A 22,426-nucleotide genomic window follows, 5' to 3' on the forward strand; every position below is an offset into this window, starting at 1 on the left:
CTGAAACTAATGTAATGTGATACTGTGTGTCAACTACCCTTCAATAAAAAAATAATTATCTACAAAAAAAAAAATGTGTTAAGAACCAGCTGTGAAGGAAAAGCCTGATCCTGATAAAAGGAAATTAAAAGTGGCAAAGAGAAAAACTCAGTCTGTCAAGAAATAAGCACTGCCTTTTATCAGGAACCTTCCCTGATTAATCTCCCCCAATCATTTGCATAGCCTCTCAGCATCTAGGAGCTTAGTGTGGGTCTCTTCTTATGTGGGATGCCCACTTGGATTGATTGAACATTGAAATAAAAGTTTACACTCTTGGTTTATGCGGGGAAACCGTGTTGTATCCACCAGTACAGGATTCCTTTAGGGGCTGTCTGCCAGCTGTGCTTTCAAGAGTGAAGGTTTTTTCTTTGCTCTTGTTTTGTCACTAAAGACTCCAATTCACATACCAATAACTTGCTCTGATTTTGTTTTCCAGGGCCCTAAACACAAGGCAGGAAAGCCTATATATTCTGTATGTATCTCCCTTTTCACAAAGGAAAACCCAGCCAGTCCCCTGGCAAATAAATATGGCCAGTCAGAGGTCACTGCACTTAGGTTTCTATTCTCTCTATCTTTTATTTACAGCAGTGTGATCTGACCCAGTTCATGCGGGACCACAGCTGTGAGTATCTGAGTGTCATGGTGTGTCATCAGTGACTGGTGAGGGCATGCAGGGTGAGCGCAGTGTGGACACGCAGGAGTCACTGGGGAGAGGCATACGTCCTCTGTTGTGAGTGCCTCCTGCAGGACCAGCTCACATCAGAGGTGGGGGGCAAAGGGGCATAAGTAAAAGGCCCATGAGGTGGATTCATTTCCATCCAATCTCATGCATGAAATTGCATGAGACAGAAAGCATGCCTCTGGGAAACAACTGGAGACCAACTCAGAAGGCGTGTGGATTGGCTTGCCCAAGAGCAGCCGTGTGCAAAGGCTCATGAGAGCACGGAGATAAGGGACGAGCCTGGAGATGATGTTAGTCGGCGGCTTGGTCTCCTGGGATGGGGTAATGGAATCTGGTTATGGGGAGGTGACAGGGAACAGCCAGAGAATAGCTTCAGCAAAGGAATAAAGCAGGGCCGACAAATAGAGAGCTTGCCTTTGCTTATGAAGAGGGGTAAATGAGGTAGAAAAAAAACCCCAGTGAACTCATTTCTGAAAATTTATCCTGAGGAAATAAGGAAAGTAAGTAATGACAGGTAAAGATGGTTGCTGAAATATTATTCATTTGAGTGAAATGAATATACATGCAGACTATTCACACTTAGAGAATAATCAGGTTCTAGTGCATCGTCTTCTGGTAAAATATGAAGCAGATATGGTTTTTATGAAGACTCATCAGAATATAAAAAATATTGTCATTGAAAAGCAGAAAAGTAAATCTGGATACTCATCAGTTTTGCATATAGGTTAATATATGTACATAGAAACAAGCACTAGACATGAAAGTAGATAAATGTAATGACTTACTGTGTTAAGTGGTAGAATTTTAGGTGATTTGTATGTTTCGTGTTTCCTTTGGGGTTTATGATAATGCTTATGCAATCACAATCAAAAACTGAAACAGGAAAGCCAGAGAGACCTTGCTGAAGGACACTAGATGAAGATGGGGTCATTACAAGCGTGTGGCAAGGAAAGAACAAGTCTGAAGTAACTCAGGCCAGAGCAGGGGAGGCTTCATATCTGCCAGCAAGGAGATAGGGGAGAAGCTGTGAAGGGAAAGCAACTGGTGGGAAAAGATGATGACGTTCAGCATTGCAGAGGTGGAGGCATGTGTGTGGGTCCTGGATTAGAAGGCCCATAGGTAATGAAAAACTGGGCTTTGACAAAGGGAGGATCAGGAGAGGACGCACGGGTGTTGAAGTCACTGGCATGCCTGTGGTCCTGAAAGCCACATGCATGGCTGAGGTTCTCAAGCATGTGAAACGAGAAAGACACAGACATAAACGCATAGGAGGAACCCAGGGAGATGTCTCAGCAAAGAGAGCAGGGCCAAGGGATGGTGTGTGGCCTTGCAGAGATGACAAAGTCCTGCCAAGTGTGGGCAGCTGAAAAGGAGCACAAAGGGGCCAATGGAGGGATGACCCCAAGGTAGACCCATAGGTAGCCATTGTGTGAGAGGTAGAAAGGCTTCCAGCACAAGGGGAGGTGAGAGCCAGGGCCTGGGGCCATGGGGAGAGGACAAAAGGGGCCACCTAGGGGCACGGGTGTGTGAGCAGACGCCCTCAGGGTGTGCTGATATCCTATGAAATGGAACGACATCTCCCAGGGAAGAACAAGGAGGTCGAGGGGGCCACAGAGGTGAATACTGGCCCTTGCAGGGTTTGAGATTTGAAGATAGTTTTCCAACTAAATGGAGTGAGTTAGCCAGGAAATTAGGGGGGTGGGGAATGGCAGAGGCGTTCTATAACCAGACCGGTGCTGATTGGTAAGCATGGAGCTCCAGAATGTGAGTGCAAATGAGGGTTTGTGTGACAGGTCTTTGGAGCTAACTCAGAGGGCCTCACTTTATAGATGGCCTCCGGCAAGGCAGGATTCCTGGTCTAAGGTGTTTGCTCCCCAGCTCTGCAGGTGCTCTCTGCCCCCTGGAATGAGGGGCTAGGTCCTGAGCTGGGAGCTGGGAGCCTACCCCCAGGATAAAACAGGGGAGCTAGGAGGCCGGGAGGAAAGGGGGAAGAAAGGGAGTGTTCGAGAATAAAACAGGAGGGCCCAAAGGATTAGAGTTTTGGAGGAAGAGGCATAAGTAAAGATCCATAGGAAAAATAAATAAAAAGAGAAGCACCCTAAAAGAGGGCAGGTAGTCTCCCCAGGTCACCTAGCTTTGCCAGTCTCCACTCCCAGAGGCCGAGCTTCTAGCCTCACCCCAGCTGGGATGACAAACGGAAGTTCTCAGTCGAAAGAAAGAGATCTGCTGCCCGCCTTGAGCTGTGCAGGAGGCTGTGGGCTGGGTTCCCATCTGCTGGCGCTCAGCAGTTCAGGGGCCACAGGTTAAGACAGTCACAGGAGTTGATGGCTCTGACGTGGGGCACAGACTGTGGGACACAGCACCGAAGGCCAATCTGTTGCCAGAGCTAACGACATCGTGTACTATGTTGGAGCGACTTGCTCACTTCCTAGGAATTGAATAAAATGACCAGGGAAATTGTCAGGCCTGTGCTTCCTTCAAGATTTACCATCACTGCCTCCTGCTTCATCTCATGCTTGCCGAGTAAATCACTTAGAGAAACCAGATGCTGTTTTGCTCAGAAGAAACCCTGGGGCGGGGGGGGTGTTTCCACCCTTTCTCTAGATATGGAGATTATTGGAACACAGCAGCAACATTATGCAGCAGAGACGAAGTTCGGTTGGAAATCCCCACAATCCTGCAGGAAAATAGAGCTTCCCAGGTGTTCACTGGGGAAGAAAAGAAGACTCCATATTTTAGCCCTGCCTGCTGAATGACTCTCAGAAGGCTATAAGAAGAGACAAAACAAACTGAATCTTAGCTATAGTGCCCTTTAATCAGAGGCTCATCTGTTCTGCTTCTAAGACAAATGATTAGTGTTTCAGATTTCAACCAAAATTCTGCTGACGTCTGCAGGGCATGGCTCTCAAGAAGAAAAGGTCAGAAAGCTCACAAATTAATAAAGCTCTGTGTACCTCTTCCTGAATCCTTGATTTTGGCTTCCTGTTACCTAGAAACTAGCCTCATTTGCAGTTAGTCAAACAAAATATTAAGCTTTGCTGAAATTGTGTGTCTTGGATTATTTTTAGTCTGTGTTCCAGAAATGTAACACTCCTCTCTCTCTCTCCTTCCTTTTCATAGCTTGCTGGGACGGTGAGTATCCTCACCATACTGTTTCTACCTGAAATAATTCTGACAAGACCAGTTTGAAAGAGACTCTCACTCTCACGGGAAAAAGGACACCTTTCTTTTCTATTCGCACTTCTGTCTTTTGATTAGGACCGTTGTTGTCAATGCTGTGTTTCAAGCCGAGCCCCCCCACATGGCCCTTTCCAGGTCCCCCCACTACCTACAACGTGTTCCTTCACACAGTAGGCCCTGTGAGGCTGGGGAGTCTGTGCAGGGCTCTCTGACTGACCACATCCTGTCGCTGTGTCTGCTGTCCACCCGTGGACAATGGCCTCTGGGTCAGGCGATGTTTCCTTCCCTTCCTCTGACCCACATTCACAGCTTCCATCTCACCAGGTGCCCTCCACAGGACATGACCCTGACGCGGGGAGACTTCCCGGAGCCGAGGCTGCAGTGTTCCATGGGGCTGGGGCCCCTCAGACGGCATCCCCACTGAGATCGGCTGCATCGAGCTCAAGAGCCCCTGGCCTCCTGGAGGCCTGTTGGAGCAACCCACAGAGTCTATGGCTTATCCCAAAGTTTGGAGTAGTTCACTTTAATTCCCAAAAATATGTACCTTGTGCATGTGAGTGCCCAATAAATCCTCATGGATTTATCAGCTACTGTGCTGGGCACTAGGAGAGGCAAAGAAAAAAATAGAAATTGGTTCTTCCCTTGGGAGTCTGTGATGCTAGGTCAGTCTTGAAGATACTTGTTACTACTTAATAATTTTTAGTATAGGGCTAAGAAATAAGGAACACTTCATTTTTCTTATTTTCTTATTTATTATTGGCTTTCATATTTTAAAAATGTCTTCACAGTAAAATTCCTTGATTCAATCTCTAAATTAACCCTTCCTCTCCTGTTTCTATTACTGAGAACAGAGGCTGGATCTGGGGTATTTGGAGTTTAATGTGCTTTGGAAGTTAGCCAGACTGGGAATAGTGGTAGAACAGCTCATGTTGATAGGGGTGCTTATTTTTATTAGTTTGTTTGTTTTTTATTAATGTATCATTGATACACAATCACCCAAGCAATATCGTGGTTACTAGATTTCTCCCCATTATCAAGTCCCCACCACATAAAGGGGTGCTTATTTTTTAAAGAATTCCTTTTTCTCTTACTGTGTGGAGGCTTTAACAAGGACTTTGAAAAGTTAGGTTTGATACATAGGGCAGATTCCCCTTGAAATTCCTAGCACCCCTGACAAGACTACTGAGTATAGGAACTGCAGGCAGTCCTGTACTTGTGGCAAGTAGCTTGCGGCAAGCCTGCCAGGTGTGGGCTGCCTCCTCCCTCCTATACCTTGGCTGTCATTCAAAGCTAGTTTCAAGATATTTCTGGAAGCCCCTCCTCTTTGGAAACAGCCTCTTGGTCCTCTGAATCCCAACTGAGAGTAATCATCACTCCACACCTCACAATGCAGTGACTCTGTGCACGACAGATCCCTGCAGGGCAGACACATGCAGTTCCCTGCCCACAGGCCTCACAGTATACCACATGCTTGCATAAGTGGATGAATGTCTTCCAACTGATTCTACCATTACTGGGAGATCAGTTCTGAAGATTTTTGGAGACTGTAAACTTTCAAAATCCCCAAATAAACCGTAATTTCCTTTTACTCATTTTTAAAAATTTCATACAGTGAAATTCACTTTTTTGCATGTGAGTTCAATTTTAATATATGCATAGATTCATGTAACCACCACCACAGTCAGGATACAGAACCACCCCATTAGCCTAAATACTCCCTCCAATTTATTTATTTTATTTTTTTATTTTTAAAATTTTTGGTATCATTAATCTACAATTACATGAGGAGCATTATGTTTACTAGGCTCCCCCCTTCACCGAGCCCCCCCCACAAACCCCATTAAAGTCACTGTCCATCAGCGTAGTAAGATGCTGTAGAGTCACTACTTGTCTTCTCTGTGTTGCACAGCCCTCCCCGTGCCCCCCATGCAATATACACGCTAATCATAATGCCCCATTTCTTCCCCCCTATCTCTCCCTTCCCACCCATCCACCCCAGTCCCTTTCCCTTGGTAACTGTTAGTCCATTCTTTGGTTCTGTGATTCTGCTGCTGGTTTGTTCCTTCAGTTTTTCTTTTGTTCTTACACTCCACATATGAGTGAAATCATTTGGTACTTGTCTTTCTCCACCTGGCTTATTTCACTGAGCATAATACCCTATAGCTCCATCCATGTTGTTGCAAATTGTAGGATATTTTTCTTCTTATGGCTGAATAATATTCCATTGTGTATATGTACCACATCTCCTTTAGCATTCATCTACTGATGGACACTTAGGTTGCTTCCATTTCTGGGCTATTGTAAATACTGCTGCAATAAACATAGGGGTGCATCTGTCTTTTTCAAACTGGGCTGCTGCATTCTTAGGGTAAATTCTTGGAAGTGGAATTCCTGGGTCAAATGGTATTTCTATTTTGAGCTTTTTGAGGAACTTCCATACTGCTTTCCACAATGGTTGAACTAATTTACATTCCCATCAGCAGTGTAGGAGGGTTCCCCTTTCTCCACAACCTCGCCAACATTTATTGTTGTTTGTCTTTTGGATGGTGGTGATCCTTACTGGTATGAGATGATATCTCATTGTGGTTTTAATTTGCATTTCTCTTATGACTAGCGATGTGGAGCATCTTTTCATGGGTCTCTTGTCCATCTGAATTTCTTCTTTGAAGAACTGTCTATTCAGCTCCTCTGCCCATTTTTTAATTGGATTATTTGCTTTTTGTTTGTTGAGGTATGTGAGTTCTTTATATATTTTGAATGTCAACCCTTTATCAGATCTGTCATTTATAAATATATTCTCCCATGCTGGAGGATACCTTTTTTTTCTATTGATGGTATCTTTTGCTGTACAGAAGCTTTTCAGCTTGATATAGTACCACTTGTTCATTTTTTGTGGCTTTTGTTTCCCTTGCCTGGGGAGATATGTCCATGAAGAAATTGCTCATGTTTATGTCCAAGAGATTTTTGCCTTTGATTTTTTCTAAGAGTTTTTGGTTTCATGACTTACATTCAGGTCTTTGATCCATTTTGAATTTACTTTCATGTATGGGGTTAGACAATGATCCAGTTTCATTCACTTACATGTAGCTGTCCAGTTTTGCCAACACCAGTTGTTGAAGAGGCTGTCATTTCCCCATTGTATGTCCATGGCTCCTTCATCGTATATTAATTGACCATATATGCTTGGGTTAATATCTGGAGTCTCTAATCTGTTCCACTGGTCTGTGGGTCTGTTATTGTGCCAGTACCAAATTCTCTTGATTACTGTGGCTTTGTAGTAGACCTTGAAGTTGGGGAGTGAGATACACCCCACTTTATTCTTCCTTCTCAGAATTCCTTTGGCTATTCGGGGTCTTTGGTAGTTGCATATGAATTTTAAAACTATTTGTTCCAGTTCATTGAAGAATGCTGTTGGTAATCTGTTAGGGATTGCATTGAATCTGAAGATTGCTTTGGGCAGGATGGCCATTTTGATGATATTAATTCTTCCTAGCCAAGAGCATCGGATGAGTTTCCATTTGCTAGTGTCCTCTTTCTCTTAAGAGTGTCGTGTAGTCTTCAGGGTATAGGTCTTTCAGCTCCTTGGTTAGGTTTATTCCTAGGTATTTTATTTTTTTGATGCACTTGTGAATGGAATTGTTTTCCTGATTTCTCTTTCTGTTAGTTCATTGTTAGTGTATAGGAAAGCCACAGATTGCTGTGTGTTAATTTTGTATTCTGCAACTCTGCTGAATTCCGATATTAGTTCTAGTAGTTTTGGAGTGGAGTCCTTAGGGTTTTTTATGTACAATATCATTTCATCTGCAAATAGTGACAGTTTGACTCCTTCTTTACTAATCTGGATTCCTTGCATTTCTTTGTTTTGTCTAATTGCCATGGCTAGGATCTCCAGTACTATGTTGAATAACAGTGGGGAGAGCAGGCATCCCTGTCTTGTTTCCAATCTTAGAGGAAAAGCTTTCAGTTTCTTGCTGTTAAATATGATGTTGGCTGTGGGATTGTCATATATGGCCTTTATTATGTTGAGGTACTTGCTCTCTTTGCCCATTTTCTTGAGAGTTTTTATCATGAACGGATGGTGAATTTTGTTGAATGCTTTTTCAACATCTATGGAGATGATCATGTGATTTTTGTCCTTCTTTTGTTTATGTGGTGGATGATGTTGATGGATTTTCAAATGTTGTACCATCCTTGCATCCCTGAGATGAATCCCACTTGGTCATGGTGTATGATCCTTTTGATGTATTTTTGAATTCGGTTTGCTAATATTTTGTTGAGTATTTTTGCATCTATGTTCATCAGGGATATTAGCCTGTAATTTTCTTTTTTGGGGGGGTATTTGCCTGGTTTTCGCATTAGGGTGATGCTGGCTTCATAGAATGAGTTTGGGAGTATTCCCTCCTCTTCTATTTTTTGGAAAAATTTAAGGAGAGTGGGAATTATGTCTTTTGTGTATGTCTGATAAAATTCTGCAGTAAATCCATCTGGCCCAGGGGTTTTTGTTCTTGGGTAGTTTTTTGATTACCGCTTCAATTTCATTGCTGGTAATTGGTTGGTTTAGATGTTCTGTTTGTTCCTTTGTCAGTCTTGGAAGGTTGTATTTTTCTAGGAAGTTGTCCATTTCTTCTAGGTTTTCCAGCTTGTTAGCAAATAGGTTTTCATAATATTCTCTAATAATTCTTTGTATTTCTGTGGGGTCTGCTGTGATTTTTCCTTTCTCATTTCTGAATATGTTGATGTGTGTTGATTCTCTTTTTCTCTTAATAAGTCTGGCTAGGAGCTTATCTATTTGGTTTATTTTCTCAAAGAACCAGCTCTTGGTTTCATTGATTTTTTCTATTGTTTTATTCTTCTCAGTTTTATTTATTTCTTCTCTGATCTTTGTTATGTCCCTCCTTCTGCTGACTTTAGGCCTCATTTGTTCTTCTTTTCCCAATTTCGATCATTGTGACTTTAGACTATTCATTTGGGATTGTTCTTCCTTCTTTAAGTATGCCTGGATTTCTATATACTCTCCTCTTAGAACTGCTTTCTCTGTGTCCCACAGAAGTTAGGGCTTTGTATTGTTGTTGCCATTTGTTTCCATATATTGCTTCATCTCTATTTTAATTTGGTCATTGATCCATTATTATATGATTATTAGGATCCGTTGTTAAGAGTCCATGTGTTTGTGAGCCTTTTTCTTTTCTTTGTAAAATTAATGTCTAGTTTTATAACTTTGTGGTCTGAGAAGCTGGTTGGTAAGAATTTCAATCTTTTGGAATTTACTGAGACTCTTTTTGTGGTCTAGTATGTGGTCTATTCTGGAGAATGTTCCATGTGCACTTGATAAGAATGTGTATCCTGCTGTTTTTGGGTGTAGAGTTCTATAGATGTCTGTTAGGTCCGTTTGTTCTAGTGTGTTGTTCAGTGCCTCCGTGTCCTTACTAATTTTCTGTCTGGTGGATCTGTCCTTTGTAGTGAGTGGTGTGTTGAAATCTCCTAAAATGAATGCATTGCATTCTATTTCCTCCTTTAATTATGTTAGTATTGGTACACATATGCTGGTGCTCCTGTATTGGGTGCATATATATTTATGATGGTTATATCCTCTTGTTGGCCTGACTCCTTTATCATTATGTCATGTCCTTCTTTGTCTCTTATTACTTTATTTGTTTTGAAGCCTATTTTGTCTGATACTAATAGCGCAAAACCTGCTTTTTTCTCTTTGTTGTTTGCATGAAATATCTTTTTTCCCCTTGACTTTTAGTCTGTGCATGTCTTTGGGTTTGACGTGAGTCTCTTTGTAAGCAGCATATAGATGGTCTTGCTTTTTTATCCATTCTATTACTCTGTGTCTTTTGATTGGTATATTCAGTCCATTTACATTTAGCGTGATTATTGAAAGATATGTACTTATTGCCATTGCAGGCTTTAGATTCGTGGTTACCAAAGGTTCAAGGTTAGCTTCTTTACTATCTTACCATCTAACTTTGCTCACTATTATAAACACAGTGTGATGATTCTTTATTTCTCTCCCTTCTTATTCCTCCACCTCCATTCTTTATATGTTAGGTGTTTTATTTTGTGCTCTTTTGTTTTTCCTTTGATTGCTTTTGTGGGTAGTTGATTTTATTTTTTGCCTTTAGTTAGTATTTAGTTGGTCTGTTTTCTTTGCTGTGATTTTATTTTCTCTGATGACATCTATTTAACCTTAGGAGTGCTTTCATCTAGAGAGCAGTCCCTCTAGAATACTCTGTAGAGGTGGTTTGTGGGAGACAAATTCCATCAACTTTTGCTTGTCTGGGAATTGTTTAATCCCTCCTTCATATTTAAATGATAATCGTGCTGGATACAGTATTCTTGGTTCAAGGCCCTTCTGTTTCATTGCATTAAATATATCATGCCATTGTCTTCTGGCCTGTAAGGTTTCTGTTGAGAAGTCTGATGATAGCCTGATGGGTTTTCCTTTGTAGGTGACCTTTTATCTCTCTCTGGCTGCCTTTAATACTCTGTCCTTGTCCTTGATCTTTGCCATTTTAATTATTATCTGTCTTGGTTTTGCCCTCCTTGGGTCCCTTCTGTTGGGAGTTCTATGTGCTTCCATCATCTGAGTGACTATTTCCTACCCCCATTTGGGGAAGTTTTCAGCAACTACTTCTTCAAATACACTTTATATCCCTTTTTCTCTCTCTTCTTCTTCTGGTACCCCTATAATGTGGATATTGTTCTGTTTGGATTGGTCACACAGTTCTCTTAATATTCTTTAATTCCTGGAGATCCTTTTATCTCTCTCTGCATCAGCTTCTCTGTGTTCCTGTTCTCCGATTTCTATTACATTAATGGGCTCTTGCATCTTGTCCATTCTGCTTTTAAGTCCTTCCAGAGGTTGTTTTATTTCTGTAGTCTCCTTCTCAACTTTATCTGTTAGCTCTTGCATTTTTCTCTGCAGCTCCATCAGTATGGTTATGACCTTTATTTTGAATTATTTTTCAGTAAGAGTGGTTAAGTCTATCTCCCCCGTTTCCCTCTCAGGGGATGTCTGGGTTATTCTGGTCTGTATCAAATTCTTCTGCCTTTTCATGGCGATAGAGGTAGTTGTGGGCAGTTGGTACGTGTGTCAGTTGGAAGAGCAACGTCCCTTCCCGCTTGCCTGTCGCCTTCCTCTCCTGCGAGAATGGCAACCCCTAGCGGAGTGTTCTGGGCAGCTGCGCCCAAGCGGGGTCTCTGATTCTGGCCTGGGCGACTGCAGAGTAGGCTCTGTGTGGCTGCTGTGGGCATGGCCAATCTCAGGCTTTTGCTCCAATATGGCAGGGCCACGCCAGAGGGGGAACGAGCGGAAGGCTGTTTATCACTGTGAGGGGCCTCAGAGCTGCACTGCCGCCCAGGAGGTTTGAGCGCCCAGAGTTCCCCCGGATTCCCAGCTGCTGGGATGAGTGTGCCAGGATGCTTCCCTCCAGCTGTGAGGCTCCTGTCCCTTTAAGACTTTCAAAAGGCGCTTGCTTTTCTTTTGTTGCCAGCTGTGGGAACCCGGTCACAGGTTTTACTGTTCCATTTCCCTAGTATCCAGCACACCATGCAGTGTGTGTCTGAGCTCCCAGTGCAGATGACTAGGGCTGGGTATTCAGCAGTCCTGGGCTCCCTCTCCCTCCCCACTCCAACTCCTCTCCTCCTGCTGGGGAGCTGGGGTGAGGGGGCGCACCCGGGTCCTGCTGGGCCGCGGCTTATATCTTACCCCCTTTGTGAGGTACTGGGTTCTCACAGGTGTAGATGTAGCCTGGCTGTTGTACTGTATCTTCTGGTCTCTCTTTTAGGGATAGTTGTATTTGTTGTGTTTTCAAAAATATATGTGGTTTTGGAGGAGATTTCCGCTGTCCTACTCAAGCCACCATCTTGGCTTCTCCTCTCCAATTTCTTTTTAAATGGCAGACTGATCATGGGCTGGGATGTCTGAGTATATATAGCAACATACTAAGGCTTGTTATGTATATAGCACCTGTAAGCTAACTAAACAGATTCCTTTCCTGCCCCTAATGTGGGTCCCTCTAGATCTGGGGCTGTTTTCAGCTCCCGCATTTCCCTAGACCTGTGTCAGCCAACCTCACTGGAGCAAAGGGGATGGGAAAGGCTTTGGACCCAGTGAAATAACTTAACATTTCTGTTTTTCATTTTTGTAGACAAGTGCCCAGTGTATCCAACAGAGCTGGTATTTGCCCTGGACCAGACCTCTGGGGTCATGGAACAGAGGTTTCAGGAGATGAGGAGCATCATCACTTCTGTCGTCGGTGAGCTCACCATCCGGGGCAGCAGTTGCCCGGTGGCAGCCAGAGTGGCTGTGGTCTCCTATGACTCTGGCACCAGCTACCTCATCTGCTGGTCCCATCACCGTAGCAAGAAGCAGCTCCTCCGGTTACTTTCCAAGGTAAAATACTGACCCCCTACGGAAGCCTGAGACATCGGTGACATGATGAGATCTGTGGCCTGAAATGTCTTCAAACGGACGCATGAGGAGCCAGTGTGAGGAGAGTCACCCTGTTTTTTAGCAATGGGCAAACGACTCACAGGACATTGGTCATCACAGCCGCCAAGGAGCTGAGCACCCTGGGCATCAGCCCGGCAGTCTTTGCTTTTGATGACAGGTTTTTCCTTGATGAGTCTTTTCTGGTAAGAAGTTCCCTTGACAACTTCCTTATTTCCAAGATAGTGGCCCTGACAGGGTGGGATAGGTGGGCCTGGGGAGGACTTGTGGCCTCCAGGCCCCTTTTGCAGCTGCCAGGGCCTGTGAACCCCCATGTCTAGCAGCAGCGATCACTGGCGGGAGCGCACCATGCTCACTTGGCTCCTGCTGGGGGCCGGGCCTGTCCCCAGAGTCCGCACAGACCCCCAGGCATTCGTATAGCCTTCTGAGGTGAGCGAGATCGCCATGTCCATTTAAAAAGGAGACACTGAGGCCCTGAGAGCTGAGCGACTTCTCCAGGTTTGTGAAGCTACTGCACCGCTGAATCAAGATCCACACTCAGGTCTGTGCACTGGAGAGGGCCGTGACTGTGGTGCTTCCCCTTCCAGCCTCTGCAGATCTGGCGTTTCTCACACCTCCCACCTGCTTGCTGTATCATTGAACAGCAGGTTCAGTGGATCTTCAGTGGGGGACCTTGAACCCCTAATGTTGGGTACAAAATTTGATGTGGTGACTGGCTTCCAGGAGAGATTCTATCCCGTTTGGATGCACAGATATGCGTGGGATCTGCGTTGCCCTCGCCCTCCCCATAGAAAGGCAGAACCTCTCCATTTACTGCCCTGCCTCATTTAGATATATTCTGGTTATCCATGCAGTACATGCTCCTAGAGCCAGGTGAAGCCATCGTGGGGTCCAAGAGGTTATAAAGGCCTATTTTCACACAGACACACATATCTCCACTGTGAAAAGGGAAGCCCACTGTGACATGAAGAGAATCAATGTGCTCATAACACACCCAGGAAAATTTTGAAAAATGGAAGCCCCAGGGAAAGTCACAATAGGTCCTGACAAAAAGGGCTAGAGGAAGTCATAAAGTTTTTCCTGTAAAAATAATGACCTCCCAATATATGTAAATAATAAATAAATAACTTGTTATGGTGTATGTCCTTCTACTAGAATGTAAGGCACAGATTTTACTTATTTTGTCCACCACTATCCCTACCACCTAGAACAGTACCCATAACATAGTAGGCATTCACCAAGCATTTGCTGAATGAATGAATAAATGAGGAGCACATGCTATACTCCTTGACTTGCTAAGGCAGCAGTTAGTCTGTACGTGGGAGAACAACAAGGTCAAATATACAAAAATACCCAAAGCAACCGGTTTCATGAAAAGTGGTGAATAGGAATGTAGTAAACATTTTCTAATCATAAAGCTGCAATGATAATAAGTTTTTTCAAATTCTCACTCAGCATTACAGAAAAACAGAAGCTTTTCTATCCCTCTAATTTCTCATGGGAGAAGTAGAGAAAGCACGAGCATGTTTGTGATGGGCAGGTATCCTCCTCACCGTCTGGGAATGATGGCCGCCTTGCACTGAAAAAAAGTATCTGCCTTGCATTGGTGCCTCAGAGACTAAATGCCCAATAAGTAGTTAATGACTCACTGCATGAATGAAAATGAATACTATATATCGCTCATTTCAGTTAATATTAAAGCAAAAAAGGAATCAAGAAACAGACAAAATCAAGCAGTGTATTACCAGGAATTTTGCATAGATTTAGTGTCTTCTGCCTTTTGAAATAGACTTTTAATTAGGATTTGTGATTGGGGAAGTCTGCTTGACATCTGAAATATGCTCCTTCTAGGAAGTGTAATTGGGGTGGAAACAGCTGGGTTCACTACTTAAATAGGTCACAGGAAACTTGTGAATGTAAAATTTCTGCAGGACCCAACTTCAGAACCTGATGTATGGTACATAATTGGCTGCTACATAATCAGAAGCATGCAAAAATTCAGTGTAGAACTGCAGGCCTGGAAATAGTGAAATTTCAATACTTGCACCAGTGAATGACTCTGGTGGTTATCTTGTGGCAGTTTTCTCATCATAAAATAGTTTTTAAAAATATTTTTCTCATCTAACATAAAATAGTTTTCTCATTATAAAATATACCTGTTCCATGTACTTCTTTTGGTTATGTTTACTGCAGAAGGGGGAGTGTGTGTTTGTATGTGTGTGAGTGTGTATATGTCTGTGTGTGTGCGTGACAGGATGTACTGAGTAGAGCAAAGGGCTATAATGCAAGGTGATGGGGATTGGCTAGGTGTGTTGGAAACAACCCTTAGAGTGGGTGGATTCACATTGGCTTCCTGATAATGACTATTATAGTGGAACATTTCAGGTGATCCCAGTTTCTCCAAATGGTGAACATGAACCATTAGAAAGACTTCAGCTCTGTACACTTAGCTATGGTAAGAACAAAGAGAAAAGTTTATTAGGCTGAAACACTTAAATGCCTTCTGGGTAAGTTAGTAATCTGGCTTTATCAGATATTTCTATTTTTTTATTGTAGATTCTATTTTAAGTTTCCCAATTTAAATATATGGTCTTCCAATACTGTATACCAGTGTTTCAATCTCTGTAACATTTGGAGTTCTCATTGAGTATGAGATGTGGTTTAGAAGATTATCCTAGTTGCTGTGGCTTTAATTGGGGACAATTTGGTAGCTTGTATTAAAATATTTAAAGTATTTTCCAAATGAGTTTGGACAGTTCATGCAGACTTCAGATATAAATGCTGCAATATACATATAGTCTGCTTTCAGCAAAGACCCTCCCCACTTATTTGCTAATGGCCATAGAAATATTGCAACATTGCAAATCCCTTATTAATTTTAAATAATGTGAGATTGAAGAGGTGTTGATCAAATTATTAATTCTTGGTAATCAGTCACTGAATCACTTAAAGATCTCAAACAACAGCGTCTTGCTGTGCAGACACTGAGCCAATGATGTGTCTCTCTGTGTGTTTTCAGATAAATGTTTCCCAAATGCTTGCATCAAAGAGATCTTTTTACCTGAAAATTCAAGCATGGATTTAGCCTTCCTCTTAGAAAATTCTCAGAATATAGGAAGTGATGCATTTAAGGCTATGAAAACCTTGGTCAGCTCAATGCTTGACAACTTCCACATTGCTTCAGAGCCATTAGTCTCAGACCATGGTGACAGGATTGCCTTACAGAGCTATTCTCCTCAGGATAGAAAGAAGGGCACAGCAAAAACAGAGTTTGAGTTTACAACTTATGGCAAACAAGTCCTAATGAAGGGCCACATCCAGACTTCCCTCCAGCAGCTAGAAGGAGAAGCCACCACTGGCCGTGCCCTACTGTGGACCACAGAGAATCTTTTCCCCTGAATACCCAACCTGAGGAAACACAAAGTCATCTTCATGGTCTCTCAGCTGGAGAAAATCATGAGAGAAAGGAATTCTTAAAGAAGACAGCTCTGAAGGCCAAGTGACAAGGCTATGTCAAATTTGTGATTTCTCTGAGTTCTACACATAAGGATGACGTGGAGGCATTAGCCAGCCACCCACTTGATCACCATCTGATACAGCTTGGGAGAATTCATAAACCAGATCTGGATTATATTGTAAAATTCTTAAAGCCATTTGTGTACTCAGGCAGACGTAAGTCATTATTTTGTTTTCCCTCTTTGTTTTAATGAAGTAGTGCTTGTTAATAGAATTGATAACCCAACATATCTTTGTATCTATAGCTAACCCAAATATACGAATTAGATGGGGAGTTGGGGACAGGGATAGGACATCTCCTGGTTATGCCCTGTTTATACATTGATCATAATGAGTTGAGACCTTTCTCATGATAGAATGTCTCTTAGCCCAAATCTGAGCTAGAAAGCACAGAGTGACTGAAGGCTTCATGAGCTACACTCGCTCAACTTAGCTTTAGCAGCTCTTAGATGGTCTCCAGGATGCACATTTAAACAAAAGTTTTCCTGCTATGTCTGGTTTGTTTCCAACCTTAGCACACCCCAGAGGCCTATGTGAGGGTAAAAAGATGGCGGCATCGCCCTGTGCTGCTCCTAAGAGTCTGAGCGCACAAATCATGCAGGAATCTTGTTGAAACGCAGGTTCTGATTCACTATGTCTAGGACAGAGCCTGAGATTCTGCATTTCTAACATGGTCACCAGTGATGTCCATGCTTCTGGCCCAGAATAACACTTTGTGAAGCAAGGCTCTGGACCCATGCCTGCAAAGCACCACCCACTGCACAGGTGCTATCCACACACTGACCTGTGAGGGGAGAAATGCAGAAATTGGGAATAAGCTCCTAGAAACTATTAAAGCGATTTGACATTGCCGTGGCACCCGAGTGCATGAACGGTGGGCTTGGTCTCATTGATCAAGGTACAAACCAGAAGTATTAATCTGTAAAGAACTAGAAATGAAAACACCTTTATTTTCTGCCACAAGTGGTTTGAGAAACACTCTAGTAATTTTCAGCTGGGGATGATTTTGTCCCCCAGAAGATATATGGAAATGTCTGAATATATTTTTGATGGGCACAACTGACAGAGAGGACACGCACGTATCTAGTGGGTAGAGGCCAGGGATGCTGCTAAAGAATCTACAGTTCAGAGATGTCCCCACAGCAAAGAAAGAGCCCACCCAAAATGTCAACAGCATTGGATTGAGAAACCTGGCCCAGAGGATCCTGGAGAATTGGAGCTGAACTATTCTGTCTGGGAATCTGACAGGACTAGAGTCAGGTTCTGCTGGAACCAGTCAGACCATCCTAGAACTCCAAAGCAGCCCTGGTATTCAAATGCCCAACACCAGCACAGGGACAATACCCCCAGAGCTCACTCTGCACTGCAGAGAGTGCCCCCTTTCTCCTGTGGCTCATGTCCGATTGCAGAATCCTGTCATCACTCTCTGGTGTCATGTTACTTCTCTAACTGGACATGCCCACATCTTATAGAATAATGATGGGAAGAGAGCAAAGGGACGTATTTAGGTCAGTAAGCTAAAATCTTTTCTGTGGTTCTCTTATATCATGTGAAAAGAAAGAAAATATGTTTCTAATTAAATGTCAATACCAGTTTTCATATTTGAGCACTTTTCATTTTATAGTAATTGAAAGAGTTATTTTAGGCAGATTACCCTATATCACTTTCTGCATGTATAAAAAGGGAATGTATGTAAATCATACTGGTTAAAACATTCCAAAAACTTTCTATTCAAAATTTGGCTCTTGTGAGCTATTTCTTGATTCAGAGTCATTGATAGCCATCTTTTTCCATGCATATTGTTCTTTACGCCATCAAGATCAATAATGATGCAACACTTTTTAAAAGACTCTATAAAATAACTCAGAGCTGGTCTTGCTCGGCTCTTAAGTTAGGCTTTGTAGTTAGTTATTAGAACTAGCTTACTTTCATTTCCCCCTAAGCAATGTTACTAAACACATCCAAATCTCTGCCTCTGCATAACCACTTGGTTTGTATAAAATAAAATGTAATAGAGACTAAAAAGACAACAGGCTCTTTTCCTAATAGTCTCAGGAATGTTTCCTAATCTGCTGAGCCCAGTTGTGTAAGGTTTGGAGCTGGCTGTTTGCTTCCCGTTTGCACAGATGTGGTGAGCACATGGCAACTGCACCTGTCCGACAGCATTGTCATGAAACCACAGACGTTTTCTGAGATATTTTCATAGAGTCTTTAATCATTCAATGGCCAAAGGCATCCTTTAGCTAAAAACTATTTATTCTCCTCAGTGAGGGGAAAAAATCATATACTTCTCAATATCCCACATTTTATAGAATAACGATGGGAAGAGAGCAAAGGGACATATTTAGGTCAGTAAGCTAAAATCTTTTCTGTGGTTCTCCTTCTAGAAATCAGTGTTACTTGGTGCAGAAGCATAGTGGTAGCATTATATAATGAAATATTGCCTTTTCTATGTTTGATCCATTAGTGTAAGTCTGAGTGAAAAAGCTTTATACAGTCATAATAGATCTTCGATTATATTCCTCTGAGCAAATGGAAATCATATATTGCTGCATCATGATTAACCCTTAAATGAACAATTTGAGGACTTCCATTTCCATAGCCTGGAATTCTTTGGTGCAAAACACTCTAAAATCCATTTTGAATGCTACTGCTAGTTGTTACTATTTTCCGTTTTCACCCCAGCCAAATTTTGCTGAAATATTTCAGTCACATTTATTGCTTCAGGGAGATTCTGTTGGGATGCTTTTTCCCCAGTAAACACAGTTTCTAGTTTAAAAATCTAACTGTATCTTTGCTCTCTCAGTAGGAGAATTCAATCAGTATCCACCGCCAATGCATGAGAAAGCCTGTGATCTCATTAGGGCAGAAGAAGCACATAATCTCCTGTGAGTTAGACGGCTCTCATGTTTACAGGTGTCTGTTAGCTGAATGATGGGCATCTAACCGGCTGATGGCAGGTCACTAGACTGAGGAAGCTAATCCAGTCTCTGAAGTAAAGACTTCTCATGTATTCTATTTTATGTAGCCAAGACACATGTCAAGCACGCTTTCTAGATTGATGCTTTTATAACAGCCTCATGAACCTTATTACAATTTGCTTTTAAATACACGGTTTCTTCAGAAACTCCCCCACTGAAATTGACCTCAGAATAGAACCCATAGTTTAGCCTTACATCACCCCAGCCTCACTTCCCACCTCTCCCCTGCCCTGGACTCTTTCTGCCTCCTGAGAACTGTTGTTTTGCCCTGGCCTCTGGTTGCACTTCCAGGGACCCTGAACCTACCCACCGCTCAAGGCCCTGCTTGAAGCCGTGTCCTCCCTGGAGCCCACCTTCACTCTCAGCCAAAGCCCAGAGCTCCTGTTTCTGAGCACCTCTGCCTCTGCTGAGGCGCTCGTTCGAGTTTGTCCCCATGTCTGGTCTCACATCTGTGGCTGCATGTGATTCCTTGTTTCATCCACAAAATGCAACATAAAAGACCCCACAGTTTACTTACATTTGTAAATACATTTTCTCAAAACCGTACCCTAAGCAAAAACATAAATTAATCAATTGGAATGCATCTCGAGCCTCAGACAGAAGGGGAGTGGCCTATCGGTTGCTCTCAGCTTCCCTCTGTACTTCCTGAGCTAGTCACCATTTTAAGAGGCATCATGTCAAGATATGCTTTATATAATCTTATTCTTCTCAGAACAGTACTTGACAAATTAAAGAGTGTTTTCTATATTTTTATGCTGATTGATCTCAATCTGAGACACGTCATTTGGCTGTTCCAAAAACTTATATTTTTTGTCATTTACCTAAAACTCTGTAGCAAATCAGACTTGGTTTATTCCCCAGTAGTATTTCACAGGCTATAAGCAGATAGGGGAAAAGGAAAGATAAATGGAATTATTTTTATTTATCAGTTTATAACTTTTTAATAAGTATAACAAAGCTTAATGAATTTTATGATTGTAATGAATTTAGGTTTTTACTACCAAGAGATAATTAAACAACTATTTTAAATTCTTGGGATATTTTATCTGCATTATCTAAAGTTATCCAGGTTCACTTAAAGTTTCTTTTTTATTTTCTAGGTTTAATTCTGAGCTGCATGAGATTTCTTCAGGAGAGAACAGCTTCACTAACCAGGAATTAAATGCCGGGAGAGACTCACCTTTTGTGCTGGAGGACAGTGGAGGCGACCATTTGGTCTACATTCCGAGCTAAAAGCTGATGCTACAGGAAGGAGTTAGCGAGTAAATATGAAAAGGATAAGGATTCTGAAGAAATTGCAAGTCTTACTTCTGGTAAGGAAATGAAAAGTTACAATGGACATTTAAAGATAACTTCATCCTCATCTTTTAACACTAGTACAGAACCAAATACATTAAGGCTGGTCTCTGTAGCAGCTTTTCTTAAGTTCAAAATGGTAGTGGCAGCTACTGCTTTTCATAGAAAGTGAAGGTTTAAATGGTGACAGGTACCCTGAGGAGATCACTGACAGAAGCGTGAAGTAGTGTCCCTGATACTCCCACCAAACCATATTGCTCTGGACGCCACACCTAGGTTAGTGTGACGGAGAAAGGGCAAGATAGAGCACATCACAGCAAAGGGGAAATTAAAGCGACAAGGAGTTGGCTGGGCCAGTGCCCCACAATTTGTGACCGCATGAGAGGGAAATGATTAAGCATAAACTCCCCCACTTCCTCAACTGTACATTTGAATAGCAATATAGTAACACCTTTTGTCAAGATTTAATAGTTTCAAATAAACCAAATATATAGGATTTTTGTGTGTGTTTTCATTGAAAAGGGTGACATTATAAACAGACTATTCAGCCTTTACATCCATGCATCTAGAACCTTCCAAGATGCTCATATGGCCAGAATGCTAGTTTTTAAAACATGCCATAAGTATCATGTGTATTGTTAGAATATGCAAGTTTAAAAGAAAAGGGAGCCAATTTTTGTCAATCCTTCATAAGAAAGAATAAAATTCATTCTTAGTAGCTTCCTTGGATAAATAAGTTTTCTTTTCCTTGGGCTCAACACTCATGGTTCCACATTGTCCTCCTGTTGCTGAAATTTAAATATAGAACTTTATCTTTAAAATAGCTGAACTTACCTTTTCAAAGCTAAGAATAAAACAGTCAATGATTACTTGAAAAATAAGGCTTAAAAAAGAGTTAATTCAGTAAAAATGGATATATGTAGTACCATTGTATAATTTTTCAATTAAAACAATTTTTGTTGTCATGACATAAGTTAAAGAAGGAAATAAATATTTGTTTTTTTAGTGGATGTAGTTAATTTGGGGCATTCATTTTAATAATATGGGAATTATAGCAGTCCTCAAGGCACAATAATTTATTATGATTTGGTTTAAAAAGAAGAAAAAGAAAGAGAAGTTGTTTTGGCAGTATTTTGTATTTGAGAATACAAAACTGTTACTTGTGATAGTTTTGTTAGAGATAAGCTTTCTAAAGTCTAATAATTCAGAAATGTGCACTTTTTCAGGAAAGACAGATATGACTGGATATTTAAGAAAGAAAAAAAAGAAACTCATCTTTGCAGTGCTTTTTAATGATTTTTGTTCAGTAATAATAGAAAGACTCTCATTTGCTTTTTCAGATGTGTGGGAATCAAGATACTTATAGCCAGTGTAAGGTTCAATTTGGCTGAAGAAATAATTGTGCATGGTTGTAGGAGGAAAAAATGTAAATTGTCCTTTACCCCCACCCACCCAATTTATCCTGCAGTGGGCTGAAATGTCCTGGGAACTCTGGGGAGGATTATGTCAGGTTATGATAGCCTGAAAATAGTGAGAGTATCAAGCTAAGGAAAATATGTATTTTTTTTATCCTTTAAAATACATCTGGGTCCCAGAACATAAGTGTTGTCTAGAGACTTTGTGCTGTTCCTTTCTATCCCTCTTTTTTTTAGTATCATCCTTAGCCAGTTGCCAAAACCTGCTGAGAACTTTCTGTATAATGTGCTGTCCTTTGGGAAAGTAAATTGTCGTTCAGATATTTTATTCAGTTGCTAAGAGATGAGCTTTGATTAGTTCCAGATGTATTGCACAAATAAAGGGTTGATAACTTTCATAAGTATCTCCATGTGCTATGCTTGTTCCTCGTTTATAAAGTGATGCTTATGGCTGATCTTTCTGCCCTTGAACTGAGTCTTGGGGGAGAGTTAGAAATCTTAACCATTAGGAATAACAGGAGATGTATAGCATTACATATAACCATTCTTAACAAGAAATGTACAGCATTCCCGGAGTCCTGTGTGTGGCGAGAAGCTGTGACCACCCCCTTTAATGAGAGGCACAGTCACTCTCTACCTATGCCTCTCTCAGCTCCTTCTTCTCACCCTGATTTCCAAGTTCATCTCCATTTCCATCACCTTTCCTGGCCCTCTTCACTCCTTCAAGCAGTTCAAGCGCAGTCTATGTCAGGATCACCTGGAAGTCCATAAGCACAGATCTTAAACCTTCCTCAGAATTACTGCATATCTAGGGGTGTGAGTGGTGAGGAAAAACTACCCTCCGTGAGGGCACTGTGTG

General features: G+C 41.9%; 1 long non-coding RNA gene across 1 annotated transcript; it reads left to right on the top strand.

Annotated features, from left to right (window-relative positions):
- The first annotated feature begins 4,271 nt into the window (after positions 1–4,271).
- On the top strand, positions 4,272–20,247 carry LOC118917231 (uncharacterized). Its single transcript, XR_008993641.1, has 5 exons — positions 4,272–4,454; positions 12,058–12,544; positions 15,379–16,031; positions 18,685–18,763; positions 19,957–20,247. It is a non-coding gene; the product is annotated as an uncharacterized LOC118917231 (long non-coding RNA).
- The last annotated feature ends 2,179 nt before the right edge of the window (positions 20,248–22,426 follow it).

The sequence above is a fragment of the Manis pentadactyla genome, chromosome 14 (genome assembly GCF_030020395.1).
Source record: "Manis pentadactyla isolate mManPen7 chromosome 14, mManPen7.hap1, whole genome shotgun sequence".
NCBI classification, from domain to species: Eukaryota; Metazoa; Chordata; class Mammalia; order Pholidota; family Manidae; genus Manis; species Manis pentadactyla.